Raw genomic sequence first — 14970 nt, 5'->3', positions numbered from 1 at the left:
CCGGGATACGCATGTATATATATATGATGATGATGTGTTGTAATAAGGTGGTGATGGAGCCGGGCCTATGATGGTCCTACAAATGTGACTCACCGGACCCCTGAAAGGGCCTGCTATATTGTATAAATTGAGCATGCATACTTTTGTGATTCACAGAATACAGGTACATGACTTCAATTTAATAATTTGTTCCCTTGCTTCTCTATTTCGAATATACCTCCAGTGTATTATGTTACATTTTACATACTCAGTACATATGTCGTAGTGACCCTCTTTCCGGGGGGCTGCGTTCATGCCCGCAGGTACAGATACAGATTTTGGGAGTCCGTCAGCTTAGGATTCCATGCAGCTCAGCTGGAAGAGGCTCCATTGTATTGGGGCCTAATTTTTGATACTGTATACGGATGTATAGAAATTGTTTTGTCTATTCAGGGGTACGGCGGGGGCTCTGTCCCTCCATATATTGTCATTTATATGTTTAGAGGTCTGCAGACATATATATGTGGGTTGTTTATGTCAGTTTGATTCAGCTGGGTCCACATGATAGATCATATATGTTATTATGTTATGGCAGCCTTGTCTGCTTGCGTGCCCTGTCATGTTGTGATACAAATAAAAAGGGCTATAGGTTTATGAAAATATTATCGCCCAGTGGGGATCTGTGACCTGAAATTATCTTATTTATGATTTAATGGGACCTCAGCTAACAGATATGTGTACAAGTGGTCCAGGTCGGACCCTAGTCGCGTCCCACGGGGTTGGGTCGTGACAGAAGTGGTATCAGAGCAGTTCGACCTTAGATTGTCTGAAGACCGTGGCTAGTAGAGTCTTGGTTATCGATGTGTTGTGCGCCACATCTATAAACAGGAAACTACAGGGCATTTAAGATGTTACCCTTCTTTGGTATCTAAGATCGTGCGGTAGAGCTATGTCGTTAGGACAATCCCTCCTTCAGAAACTGTTATGTGTACGGTAATGTCTCTAACAAAGAAACTGTTTCTAATGTATTTTCTCATGGATATGTACAGATCGGGGTGAAGGATGGAAAAACCAGCTCCAGATAGCGGAGGGGGTGTGGAAAAGGGCCCCAGGGGACCTTCGGGGTTGAGATCTCTGGCTCTAGGACCGAGCAGGAAGAGTTTGAGCTATTCTATTGAGACTGACCCCTCAGAGGACCCCAGTTATTCGATCGAGACTGACCCTTCAGAGGACTCTCAGTATACGAGTAAGGTTGATTCCCTGGGAGGCCCAACGATGATAGGCCCAGCATGTCTAATTATTCGGGAAGCTATTCCGGAAGCCCCGCCAGTTGCTTTGATGACGGAGCACTATGTCAAGCTGGCTTTTATGGTTAGTGTTACTGCATACTCAATCCCCTTATCTTGGACGTCGATAAACCAGAGGTCGTCGGGTTAGTCGTGTCTCGTGGACTCAAGCGAGGGAGATGATGAAGGACAGACAAGTAGATGGTACACAGATGAGGAGGAAGAGTATACTTCACCTCCTAGGTCACCAGGATAAACAATGGACTAAATGAGCTACAGGCACGGGATAGGTGAAGTTTTGTTAACTATATGGGGTAATTTTGACAGTGTTGTTTGGAGATAGTGTAGAAGGCCTTGTGTGGCTGTAATAGGTAATGTGATAAACACATGTATATATTGGCCCTGTGAGGCATTGTGGCGGTAATGAAACATGAATATATATATATATGTGTTGGCCCTGTGAGGCATTGTTGGTAGTTTCTGCGTGCAGGTTATGGGATAGTGCAAAGTGTAGAGGAGACTCTGCCGAAATTTTCCCCGAACAAGGAAAAGGGAATGAAACATAGATCTCTTTTTTTTTTAGATGTCTAAGAAATTGATACTAAGTACCCCTACCGTGTTTAACTAAAGCCGTAGAAGGTACCCTTCAGGTCGTTGATAATGAGCACTCTTTTCGCTTGAAGATTTTCATTTAGGAGGAACAAAAGCTTCATTAATTAATAAAGTTCAGACTACGGTATCTCCGGCCGCAATTGTACTATAGGAATATAACCAAGGAAAGGACAAGAAGAAACATAAAGACTCGCGAGACAACGCTAAGGTAAATCATGGGCTAAAGTGAGTGCCCGCACATTATCGAAAGGATTACAATGAAACGCGACACGAAGACTTCCCAGGGAGGTCACTCATCCCAGTATTACTCTCACCCCAGCACGCTTAACTTCAAAATTCTGATGGAACTTAATGAGTTAGTGCTGGTGTGATCGCGCGAGATGGAGGAATCTGAACTAGCGACGGAGAGACGATATGAGATTATGTACTCAGAGTATTATAAGATACGTTAAGACAATTGTAACAAGAGCTTAAGCAAAAGAAGAAGGATTAGCTAATCGCTAACTGACGACGCACTTAAATGCCACAACTCTTCAACATAGAACCAGTTAGTGAGAGGAAAACCGTAGAATGACTATAAGGGACAGTGGGAGAGGGAATTTCGACACCACTTGGTAGCCAACTCTGAGGGCGAAAAAGCAGAACCCAAAAGGTAAGGGTACCAGCTGATGTAATTTACGAATGACAGGAAGTAGTGCCAAAGGTCAGAAATTTCACAATATGACCAGGACTACAAGACTCACTTCGCACTCTAGCGCCAGATGAATCTGGAGGGAATATTACTAGTGGATTAACGATATTAGTCCCTGCCTCTTCGATCAAAGGTTACCTACTTCGCCGAGAAGGTGAAAAATTCTAGAGTAAAAGAGTGGTAGGATCTTATGGAGTCCCCATAGCTATTATCCAAGTTGAAGGAGCCCAAGTTACAGTTTACCACTGAGAATCAGTCCGCGAAGAAATTGGGAAGACACATAAGTCTTCGTACACTACTTTACCCTCAAACCTGATGAACACGCTAAAACGTACCTTTTAAATACTAGAAGATATGTCATGAGCTAGTGTTGTTAACTTTAAAGGTAGCTGGGATATTTATCCATCACTTATCAAGTTCCCTATAATAATAATTACTACTTACGTATCCCAGTGGCCCCATACAAGACTGGTAGAGCAAGACGTGTAAGTCCCCTATTGGATGGGTCGATGTTAGGAAGACTAAGCTAAAAAGGCCCCAACATGATTAAGCAAACTAGTGACTAAAATCCCAGAGTCGGTAGAAATGATATACAGATAATCGACATCGACCTACTGAGTTCAAGTTGATGATTGGATGTTCATAATAGGGTCATCTAGAAAACAAACTTGACCCAGAATATGTTAGCCTATATCAAGTTACTCGTAAGGTGGGCAACGTGACTGGTAAGTTGAGCTTACCACCTCATTTGGAAACTATACGCCCATTCCATCAGATAAGAATGCTTCACAAGGGTATTGAGGAGTCACCCAGGGTATATTCCATAGATGAGGACCAGGAGATGAAATCTCATTAAGAAAAACCTATCGCCCTCTTAGATTGGCAAACTGGAAGATTGTAGACTAAAGACGTGCCTTCCGTTAAGATACGGTGGAAAAACCAAAACCAGAAAGAGGATGACCAGGGAAACTAAAGAGAATATGAAACACAAGTATTCACACTTGTAACCGATGTCTACAGGTAACTCCAACTCTTGAGCACTCGTATGTTAATATTATAGATGGAAATGTATGTGCTATCATAAAAGAAAACAACCCCTCTATAATTTTTATAAAGTCTTAAAAGAAGTTGCATTTAATATTCGAGGACGAATGTTCTAAAGGGGGGAAGGATGTTACACCCCACATCTTCGAACTCAGAAGGTTCCTTAAGTTACTTAGAAGCTAGTATGTGAGCCACTTAAGTTACGAACCTATTGAACAACTCTAAGAAGGGAGAATGTGACACCTCATGGTAGGGAAGGTTGGAAATAGGGTCAAGAGAAGTCGAAAGGAGTCAGAGGCCAAGTAATGAGTCGTAGGACTCGACTTATCTACGTAAGCTACTAATTTGGAAGTTTACATACGTGAGTTACTTGATTACATACCAAGCTTACGTAGCAAGGGGTTCATAGGCTCCTAAAGTGAGAAGATGTTACGAACAAGACTACGAACCCACGAGGGAGGAAAAATATTTGGACACGTGGCAGCCTAGGAGGGTGACACATGGCAGCACCTCAAGCAGGCAGGTGACCCACCTGCTTGGGGTCAAGTAGGTGACCCACCTGCTTGGGAGAGGTGGACCCCACTGCCACGTGGCAGCACCCCATTGGCCGCATTGTTGAGGTGGCCCAATAAGGGCCTGACACATGTCACCCTTAGGGGCAGACACGTGTCACCTCATATATATATGTGTATATGATTCTTAAGATGTTCATTATCCAAAAACATCAGCCAACATAGAAAATAAAACGTGAGAAAGAGAGATAGAGAGGTAGCCATGGTCGTTTAACTAAAACTCCAGCTTTGCAATTGGAATTTTTGAAGAGAAAACAAGAGAAAAGCGTGAAAGGGACAAGGGAGAGGTAAGCTTCCGAGTTTCGTTCCGTGAATTAATTAATTATGGTATACCTTGGTTATATAACGATCATTAATAACGATAAAATCCAATTTGGGGCAGCGAGGATGTCGCACAACTAGCTCGCTCAAGTTCAGCGCGATTCAAGAAGTTCCGAGTTGCGATTTGGCTAGTTTGGGCCAATTTTGGGTAAGGTAAGGCTTATACTTTAAATTTGGAATTTATGGTGTTATTATAGGGTGTATTACACACCTTTTGGGATGCTGAAAGTTATGGAAAAGTCGTAAAAAGTCCGACGTTCGGAATAAACTAAATTGAAGTCGCTATAGTTGAATTGTTATCGAAATAGAGTGTTGTTCTTGTGAGTTGCTGCTGCAGGGGTGTGGCTTGTGGTTGAAGGGACTAGATATGTTCTAATGAGGGTTAGGGTTCTGCTGGTCGAAGCCACATGACCTTCCGCTGCGTATAATTAAAGGCGTTACAAAATAAAGGCTAGACGCCCTAGTGTGATATCATATTTTTGAATAAGTCGTTTGGAGCTTATGTTGTATATTGTTGGTATAAATTGCTTCAGGTTGTTGGTGTTGGTTGTCTGTAGGTCTTAGGGACCTAATTGGAAATTGGTATAGGGCACATTATAGGGGAAGTGCTGCCCAATTTTCGTTAACGCCTTAACAAACTAAAGAACTAGTCGAGGAAACGACTAAGGAAATAGATTCCATTAATATTAAGGCGTAACCTAAGATGCCGGAAAGTTAAGAGTAGTTGATATTCGTATTACTTTAATATTGAATAGGTTTAGAAGATGACGAGACGAGCAGGATAAAGGGTAACTCCCAAGAGGTATGTAAAGCTTTCTCTTGGCATGTTTTGGTCTAAGTTCATACAGTTATCTTTCTTTCCTTTTGGCAATGTTTAGCCTTAAGAGAATTGTATATAAAGAGTTCGATTTCAAATCCAATGATTTATTCAACCCTCAGCGTTGAGGAATATATACTAGGGTGTATGTGCGACTCGTTTAGATCATGAGCTGGCACAAAAAAGCAAAGAAGTGCAGGGATAATTCCATTCTCAGAATTTTGAGTATGCTTCATAACCCCTATCCATTGTTCAGTATTAGAGTTCTTGTGAAGATTAAGTATTGCCTAGTAGGGCTTCTATGTGTCAGAATGTAAAGTATGGGAAGATATCTCTCATTTTCATTGAGATGTATTTGATACGAAAATGAGGTTACAATGCCATAGTGGTTCACCGAGCCCCGTGAAGGGCAGGGTACGAAATATGTATATGAAGATCACATAAAGGAAAGTACAGACTATATAGAGCTTATTCTCTTTCTTCTTTTGGGACATGTCCTTGTCTTAGGTGTAAGTTGAATCTAATCTGAACTCCGAGGTAACTCGACTCTTAAACATCTCTTAATTACTTCTGAATATTAAAATCCTATAGTAGTTGAACTACTTTCCCTGGAAACTTTTATACGTTAAAGAGGTAACAAATGTACAGGCTCTACATCCTAAGGACTATAAGGTAATAAGTGTTTCTGATTCTATATATGATTTGGCCCTATGTTAATACATATCCAGGGCCTCCGAGATTACTTTTAAGACAACCCATAATGGCATTTAAGGGACACTCGAGATGATTACACCGTTACTCGGGTCCTCAAATAGAAGCTTAACTTTCTTATTCTGTCGAGTCTCTGATAATGATTTAAATTCATATAGTTACTCACTACTCTACTCGTGTATATTGTAATACTTCTTTCCCTGAGTCCCGGGCCAGGATATGTTCTCGTGCACAGTTCACTGCAAAACTCCCCGAGTCCCTCACTAGAGGGCCGGGATACGCATGTATATATATATGATGATGATGTGTTGTAATAAGGTAGTGATAGAGTCGAGCCTATGATGGTCCTTCAAATGTGATTCACCGGACCCCTGAAAGGGCCGGATATATTGTATAAATTGAGCATGCATGCTTTTGTGATTCACAGAGTACAGGTACATGACTTCGATTTAATAATTTGTTCTCTTGCTTCTCTATTTCGAATATACCTCCAGTGTATTATGTTACATTTTACATACTCAGTACATATGTCGTATTGACCCCCTTTCCGGGGGGGCTGTGTTCATGCCCGTAGGTACAGATATAGATTTTGGGAGTCCGTCAGCTTAGAATTCCATGCAGCTCAGCTGGAAGAGGCTCCATTGTATCGGGGCCTAGTTTTTGATACTGTCCACGGATTTATAGAAATGTTTTTGTCCATTTAGGGGTACGACGGGGGCCCAGTCCCGCCATATGTTGTCATTTATATGTTTAGAGGTCTGCAGACATGTATATGTGGGTTGTTTATATCAGTTTGATTCAGCTGGGTCCACATGATAGATGATATATGTTATTATGTTATTGAAGCCTTATCGGATTGCGTGCCCTATCATGTTGTGATACAATCGAAAAGGGCTACAGGTTTATGAAACTGTTATCGCCTAGTGGTGCTCTGTGACCTGAAATTATCTTATTTATGTTTTAATGGGACCTCAGCTAATAGTTATGTGTACGGGGGGTCCAGGTCAGACCCCAGTCGCGGCCCACGGGGTTGGGTCGTGACAGGAAACTTATCCCAAGATACATTGTCCCTCATCAAATGAGTTGTAGGATAGGTAGATCTGCCTATAAGTTAGACCTACCATCCGATTTGGGAGAAATACATCCAATTTTTCATGGGTCAATGCTCCGCAAATATATAAATGATCCTTCCAGAGTATTTCCTATAGACGAGGTCCACATAACAGAGGAGTTATCCTACAAGGAAAAACCTATCGCCATACTGGGTCAGAAAATTAGAAGATTGCGAATGCTCTGCAAATATATAAATGATCCTTCCAGAGTATTTCCCATAGACGAGGTCCACATAACAGAGGAGTTATCCTACAAGGAAAAACCTATCGCCATACTGGGTCAGAAAATTAGAAGATTGCGAACTAAGGACATGGCTTCCGTCAAAGTATTGTGACAAGATAAAAATACAGAAGAAATGACCTGGGAAGCCGTAAAAGAGATGGAATAGAAATAGTTGTCCCTATTCCCGATGTCTACAGGTGATCTAAACTCCTAAATTGATTGGGTTGATAAATAAGAGCCAAATGGATGAAAACTATTATAGACACCTCCTGAAATCCTCGTAAGACCCTATAAGATGAGTTAATATTCAAGGACGAATATTCTAAAAGGGGAAGGATGTTATACCCCGTACTTTCATATCTTGGGACATTGTGTGAAGTCTCTTGAAAAGTGCCATGTGATCTAGACTATCTAACACGCTATTAAATAACTCTATGGAAGGGAGGATGTGATGCCCCATAGTAGGGAAGGTTGGAAATAGAGTTAAAAGAATCCGGAATGAGTTGAGGGCCAAAATAATAAGTTGTGGGACTCGACTTACTTGCGTAAGCTACCAACTTGGATGCCTTACTTACTTAAGCTACTAGAGTATATTTTGAGCTTCTGTAGCAAGGATTGCATAGTCTCATAAAGTAAGACGAGACTACGAACATACAGAATAGACAGAAGGAGGCATAGCACCTACTCGGAAGCAAACAGGTGATGCACCTACTTAGATTAAGTAGGTGATGCACCTACTTGGAACAATTAGGTGACACACATACTTAAGGTGGGTCCCACACTATCATGTGGCAGCAAAGGAGTGGGCGCATGATTGAGGTGGCACCCTAGGGGTATGCCACGTGTCACCCCAGGGAATGCCACGTATCACCCTAGGGGATGCCACGTGTCCCCTTAGGGGATGCCACGTGTCCCCTCAGGGGATGCCACCTGTCACCCCCAGGGGATACCACGTGTCACCCTCTAAGAAAGGTTATATATTAGTCATCTTATGACTAAACCTTCATTTTCAGCATTCTTAACTTAGAATTTGAGAGAAAAATTTAGAGGGAGAAGAAAAAGAGCTACGGTTTGGCTAGAACTATTACACCCCATACTTTTAAACTCGGAATGTCTCTTAACTTCCTTAGACATTATCATGTGAGCTAGATACGCTAAAACACTATCAAATGAATCTAAGGAAGGGAGAATGTGATACACCATAGTAGAGAAGGTTGGAAATAGAGTCATAAGAATGTGGAAGGAATTTGAGGCCAGGTGATGAGTCGTAGGACTCGATTTACCCACGTAAGCTACTAACTTAGAAGTGCTAACTACCAAAGCTACTTGAGTACGTACCAAGCTTACGTAGCACGAATTACATAGGCTCTTAAAATAAGACAAGATTACAAATTCATGAGGAGGAGGAAAAGATGACACGTGGCAGCCAATGAAGGTGTGACATGTAGAAGCACCTCAAGCAAGCAGGTGACCCACCTGCTTGGGGTCAAGAAGGTGACCCACATGCTTGGGGTCAAGTAGGTGACCAACCTACTTGGGGGAGGTGGGCTCCACTGCCACGTGGTAGCCCCACCTTGCTTGCATGGACACGGTGGCCCAATAAGGGATGGACATGTGTCACCTATTGGGACCACATATATGTATGTATATGTAACATATACTTCAGTTCCTACACTTAAATCTATAGCAAAACAAAATAAACAAACCCTAAGTCTAGAGAGAAACTAGAGACGACTTGGAAGAAAAAAATAGGTAAGTCCCGATTTTGTTCTGTAAATTAATTATTTAGGGTATCCTACGATGATATAGAAATGTTTGAAAACTTAAAAATCCATTTTGGGGCAGCAAGGATGAGCTACAAACAGTCCGCTACTTTCAGCATGTTAAAAAGGTTTCTGAGGCACAATTTTGGCCAATTTCGGATAAGGTAAGGCTTATCCTTTAAATTTGGACTTTATGGGATCGTTTTGAAGTGTATTATACAACTTTTATACTGTTGGAAGTGTAAGAAAGTCGTGGAAATGCTTGACGTTTGAAATAAACTAAATTAGAATCGTTATAGTTAAATTATAGTCGAAATGAGGCATTATGTGTGTGGGGGGTGCTGCTGGTCATATGGTGGTGTGTTGCAGGGCCTAAAAGTGTTCTAAAGGAGGTTGGGGAGTTTCTGGTTTCATCCACATGATTCCCCGCTTCGTACGGTAATAGGTTTTGCAAAACGGAAATTAGAAACCTTATTTTGGTATCGTAGTTTCGAGCGAGACGTTTGGAGTTTATGTTGTATATTGTTGATGTGAATTGCTTAAACATATGATGCAGGTTTTTGTTGTTGGATGGCTGTAGGTATTAGGAGTAAAATTGGAAATTCGGATAGGGCACATTATAGGGGAGGTGCTACCCGATTTTCGTTAACATCTTAGCTAATTAAGGAACTAATCGTGAAGGAGAACTAGGGATTGAGTTCTATGAATACTCATGTGTATCCTAAGGTGATTGAAAGCCAAGGGTTTTTAATACGAGACAAATGGGATAAGAAGTAACCCAAAATAGGTATGTAAAGCTTTCTCTTGGCATGTTTTTGACTTAAGTATGTAAAGCCTATCCTTCCTTTCTTTTGGGCATGTCTTAGATTTAAGTGACTAATCATATATGAATGAATCTTGGGGTAACTCTATTCATGAGCTCTGAACATGATTCATGATTCATAATTAATATTCACTTCTGAATGTTAAGACTCTTAAAATAGTTAAGCCCCTATTCCATCAGCCTTCTAAACCTAAAGACTCTGAGATAATTAATGCTCAGACTTTTATAAGATATTTCACACTGGTATGTGTCTAAGATTTCTAAAACTCCTTTTTTAATTAGTCCTTAGTGACAGTTAGAGGGTATACATCAGATACTTCCTACCCTGATCTCCAAGTGATGGTTCACTTGAGGACTTCATTGAGTCTCAGATAACAATTTAAACTTTGTTTTGTTTCTCACTACTCTACTCGTGTATACTATAACACTTTTTCTGCGAGTCCCGGGCCGGTTATCGGATTCGTGCACAATTCCACTACATTGTCCATCGCGCCCTCACTAGAGGGCCAGGTACGTATGTATATATGTGATGATATGTTGTAATAAGGAGGTGACGGTTCTACAGATATGATTCACCGGATCCCTGATGGGGCAGCCTATATTGAAAATTTGAGCATGCATGTTTTTATAAATCACAAAGTACATGTACAGATTCCTTATATGATATTTTATCCCCTGCTTCTCTATTTAAGATATGCCTCCAGTCGTATTGTGTTATGTTTTACATACTCAGTACATATGTCGTACTGACCCCCTTTTCTCGGAGGGGCTGCGTTTCATGCCCACAGGTACAAGTACAGGTTTTGGGAGTCCACCAGCTTAGGATTCCACTCAGCTCAGCTGGAAGAGGCTCCATTATATCAGATCCTAGTTTTTGGCACTGGCCGTTGATGTATAGTATTATTTTGTTATTCAAGGGTACGGAGGGGGCCCTATCCCGCCATATGTTGTGATTAATATTGTTAGAGGTTTGCAGACATGTATATGTGGGTTGTATGTGTCAGTTTCGTTCAGCTGGGTCTATATGATGTATAATATATGTTATTATGTTATGGCAGCCTTATCGGCTTGCGTGCCCTTTCATGCTATAATGCAAATGAAAGAGGCTACAGATATACGAAAATGTTATCGCCCAATAGGGCTCTGATACATGGCGTTGTGTTGTTTGTAGTCCAGTTTGACTACACTTGATTTATATGCATTGTATTTTTATAATTCGATGTGACCATAGTTGATAGATATATATATGGGGGTCCAAGTCGGACCCCAATCATGGCCTACGAGTTGGGTCATGACAGAAGTGGTATCAGAATAGTTCGTCCTTGGATTGTCTGCAGACCGTGTCTAGTAGAGTCTTGTGTATCGATCTGTTGCATGCCACATCTATAAACAAGAGGATATAGGACATTTAGGATGTTACTTTTCTTCCACATATGAGATCGTGCCATAAACCCGAGTCATAGGATAATTTCTTATACTAACCTTAGCTTTTAGCAGAAGGACAATATCAACAGAAGAAAATAATTGATGACATAGAAAGTTACGAAGCACGCAAGTAAGTAAAGGCATAGGAGATATCTGTTGCGTAAGGTATTGATGTATGATTGAAATGTAAAGGTAAAACCTAAAAGGAAAGTAGACAGGGAAGGGCAACAAATGCAGTTCAAAGTTGGACATATGAGGTAAGTCCATTATTTTCATGCTATTATTGATATTGAAAGCCCTGTGTGGCTGTGATATGAGATGATATTAGAAGACCTGTGTGGCCGTGATATGATATGAATATATATATATATATGTTGGCCCTATGAGGCGTTGTTGGTATTTTCTACATGCAAGTTTGGGATAAGTAAGAAGTATAGAGGAAACTCTGCCGAAATTTTCTAGAACAAGAAAAAGGAATGAAACATAGATTCTTAAGATGTCTTGGAAATTGATACCAAGTACCCCTATTATGTTTAACTAATCCTGTAAGAGGTACCCTTCATGTCGTCGATAAGGGGTACCATTTTTACTTGGAAAATGTTATTTTGGAGAAGGAAAAGCTTATTCGAGCACTAGAGTTCAGACCGTGGTATCTCTAGCTATATTTGTGCCGTAGGAAAAATAGAGGGCTCAGGTTGAGCGATAAGATGTCCCGCGATTGAATTTCACTCTTTTTGAAAAACTACCAAGCCCCAACTGCTAGTTGTAACCTAGATAAGTTATTAATAACTCGAGGATAAATTCAAAAGGACACCAAGTTGGTCAAGTATTAAAAGAAGTATTGTTATGTTTAAGAGGTTCTAGTTTCTTCCAACAATGGTTGGAAAAGGGGTTACGATAACAGTTTATAGTTCTCCACCGACTAATTGGGGAAAGAACATCTAACAGAAGCACCTTAAAGAGATGTCAGGAACTGAATATAAGTACGAACTAAAAGGGGGATATGTAAGTATGAATTGAACAATGTGATACAATTATATAGGGATAAAGTAGGACCACTAGTAAGGTGCACTTGGTATACATTGACTATGTTAAAAGCCTATGTTGGGTATGCAGTAAGGGCAAGAGGCATAAGGTATAAAGGAATAACACATGTACACAACGTCGCCCCAAAAATAATGGAACCCTTACAAGACAAAGACGGCAGACTTAGGGAATAAATGGTGCAACTTACGTTCACCCCAAGAAAAAAAGGATATAGGTTAGGATAGAGCTACTACTTCAAGAAAACCTTGAACAATTGTCATCGGAATACTAGCACAGTCTAATTGAAATTGGAACGACTACAAGTACTAATTAAAATTTAATGAAGATAAGTAGAATGTGGCCTTGGGTAAGTTGTTCCATGAGTACCATTACTCAAGTATAAATTAATAGATGAGGTGTCTCACTATGTATGAAAAGGTTCTTGACGCTTCGTGATTTAGCCAAGGTTCTGTGTGCGGATAACCAAGTTATAAAATATAGAGAAAGACGGAGATATGATATAGTACCAAGTAAATTGGGGAAGGAGATAAAGGTATAAGTACCCTCTAAAGGGGGGAAGTCAATGAGAGAGTGGCAAAGGTAAGGTGAAGGCAATTGATAGGATAACATATTTGAGAGGGATGTTTAAGTTTTAATAAGAACCCGGACTGAACTAAGTAAGGAAGGTCTGGAAGTCACCGATAATGGAATGGAAGTCGGAATGCAATGTAAGGCAGTGTTAAGAAGATTTCAATAAGACCTTGAATGACATAATGCTAGAAAGTGGGTGCATATAAAAAGAAAAGGGCATAATAATTAAAGGAACACAAAACCTCCTATGATAGGGGATGAGAAGAGAAAAGAGTAAATAAGAGAAAAGAAAGAAGTATAACAATATGGGACAAGCAAGTTTCAATGTGAGTAAGATGTGTACAGTAGAATGAACCAGGAGATGGAAAAACTATGTCTACCTCCTACAAGTTGCGTCCGAAGGGTTATACGACCTACGGATATGTATATATAGACATCATGTTAACTGAGGAAGTACAGGGAAAAAAAATAGGGGTCTAATAATGACAATACTGTTATGATATTTTGGATACCCTACCGAGAGATACGGGGATAGGTTAAGCCAAACTCTAGGGATGGAATTAATACTACGGACAGAGTAAGACATGACCATAGTTGGACCAAAGATCTACCCGACCCCGATGGTAGAATAAGGGAGGAAACAGTAGGGTAACATATAAGACCTAGCGAAACGGCGCTAGGATATTTCTCAGGTTAAGTTGAGCACCTTCTCACATTCTCGTAAAGGTAAAGGAAGACACGAGATAACAAATCTAAAGTGTTACCAGCCGGGGTAAGAAAAGTGTAAAATAGGTTAAGTAAGACTGGCAAAACTAGTTGTTTACTACAGGATGGTGAGCTCATATGCCAAACTTCTTCATGATTATGCCAGCTAATGACAGACAGAACTCAAAGCAGCTATAAAGTTCACGATATGAACGAACTTTAGTGCTTTTGCCCAAGCATGCTTAACTTTGAAACGTGACACAAAGACTTCCCAAGGAGGTCACCCATCCTAGTATTGCTTTCGTCCAAGCACGCTTAACTTTGAAATTCTAATGGAATTTAGTGCATTAGTACTGGTATGATCGCGCGAGATGGAAGGATCTAAACTAGCAACGGAGAAACAATATGGAATTATGTACCTAGGGTACTATAAGTTACGTTGAGGGAATTGTAAAAAGGGCTTAAGAGAAACCAGCAGGATTAACTAATTACTAATTAATGGCTACCATTCCAGTATCCTAATGACCCCATACAAGACTGGTGGGCAGGACGTGTAAGTCCCCTATTAGTTGAATAGAGGTTGGAAATATTAAGCTAGTTGACCCAAACATGATTAAGCAAGCTATTGACTAGTAGCCTAGAGTCTACATAAGTGACATGCAGATAATCGACATCGATGTGCAGAGTTCAAACTCACGATTAGACATTCGTAACAGGATCACCCAGGAAGGGAGTAACAAGATTTGGCCAGAAAAGGAAACTTAACCCAAAATACATTAGATCTTATCGAGTTGTTGATAAGATGGACAAAGTTGCCCATCAGTTAGACCTACCACTTGATTACGAAATTATACGCCTGGTAAGTCTACATGGGTACTTCATAATGTACTAGTGATCCACCAGAGTGTGTCCCATAGATGATATCCATGAAATGGAATCCTACGAGAAACAACCTATAACCATCTTAGAACGGTAAATTAGAAGGTTGTGAACTAGGATGTGACTCCCGTTAAGGTATTGTGGCAAAACAAAAACCAAAAAGAAGGTGCCTTGACAATGTCAAAAAGGAGATAGAAAGAAGATATCCGGATTTGTTCCCTATGTACAACGGAAGTCTAAACCCCTAACTGGATTGAAAGATGACGGTAATCATCTCATCATTTATCAGGCCCGACCCTTCATGGGATGCAGTGAATAATCATTTCCATATTTATCATGCCCAGCTCTTCATAGGATGCGATGAATAATTATTTCATCGTTTATCATGCC

General features: G+C 40.5%; 2 pseudogenes; both read right to left on the bottom strand.

Moving 5' to 3' along the window:
- Window positions 1-2136: 2136 nt before the first annotated feature.
- On the bottom strand, window positions 2137-2256 carry LOC129898010 (5S ribosomal RNA; annotated as a pseudogene).
- An 11695-nt stretch (window positions 2257-13951) lies between these two features.
- Window positions 13952-14071, bottom strand: LOC129897929 (5S ribosomal RNA; annotated as a pseudogene).
- Between the last annotated feature and the right edge of the window lie 899 nt (window positions 14072-14970).

Source organism: Solanum dulcamara, chromosome 7 (assembly GCF_947179165.1).
Source record: "Solanum dulcamara chromosome 7, daSolDulc1.2, whole genome shotgun sequence".
In the NCBI taxonomy this organism is placed as follows: domain Eukaryota; kingdom Viridiplantae; phylum Streptophyta; class Magnoliopsida; order Solanales; family Solanaceae; genus Solanum; species Solanum dulcamara.
Note: the sequence above shows the minus strand (reverse complement) of the source record. Positions and strands in the feature narration are given on the sequence as shown.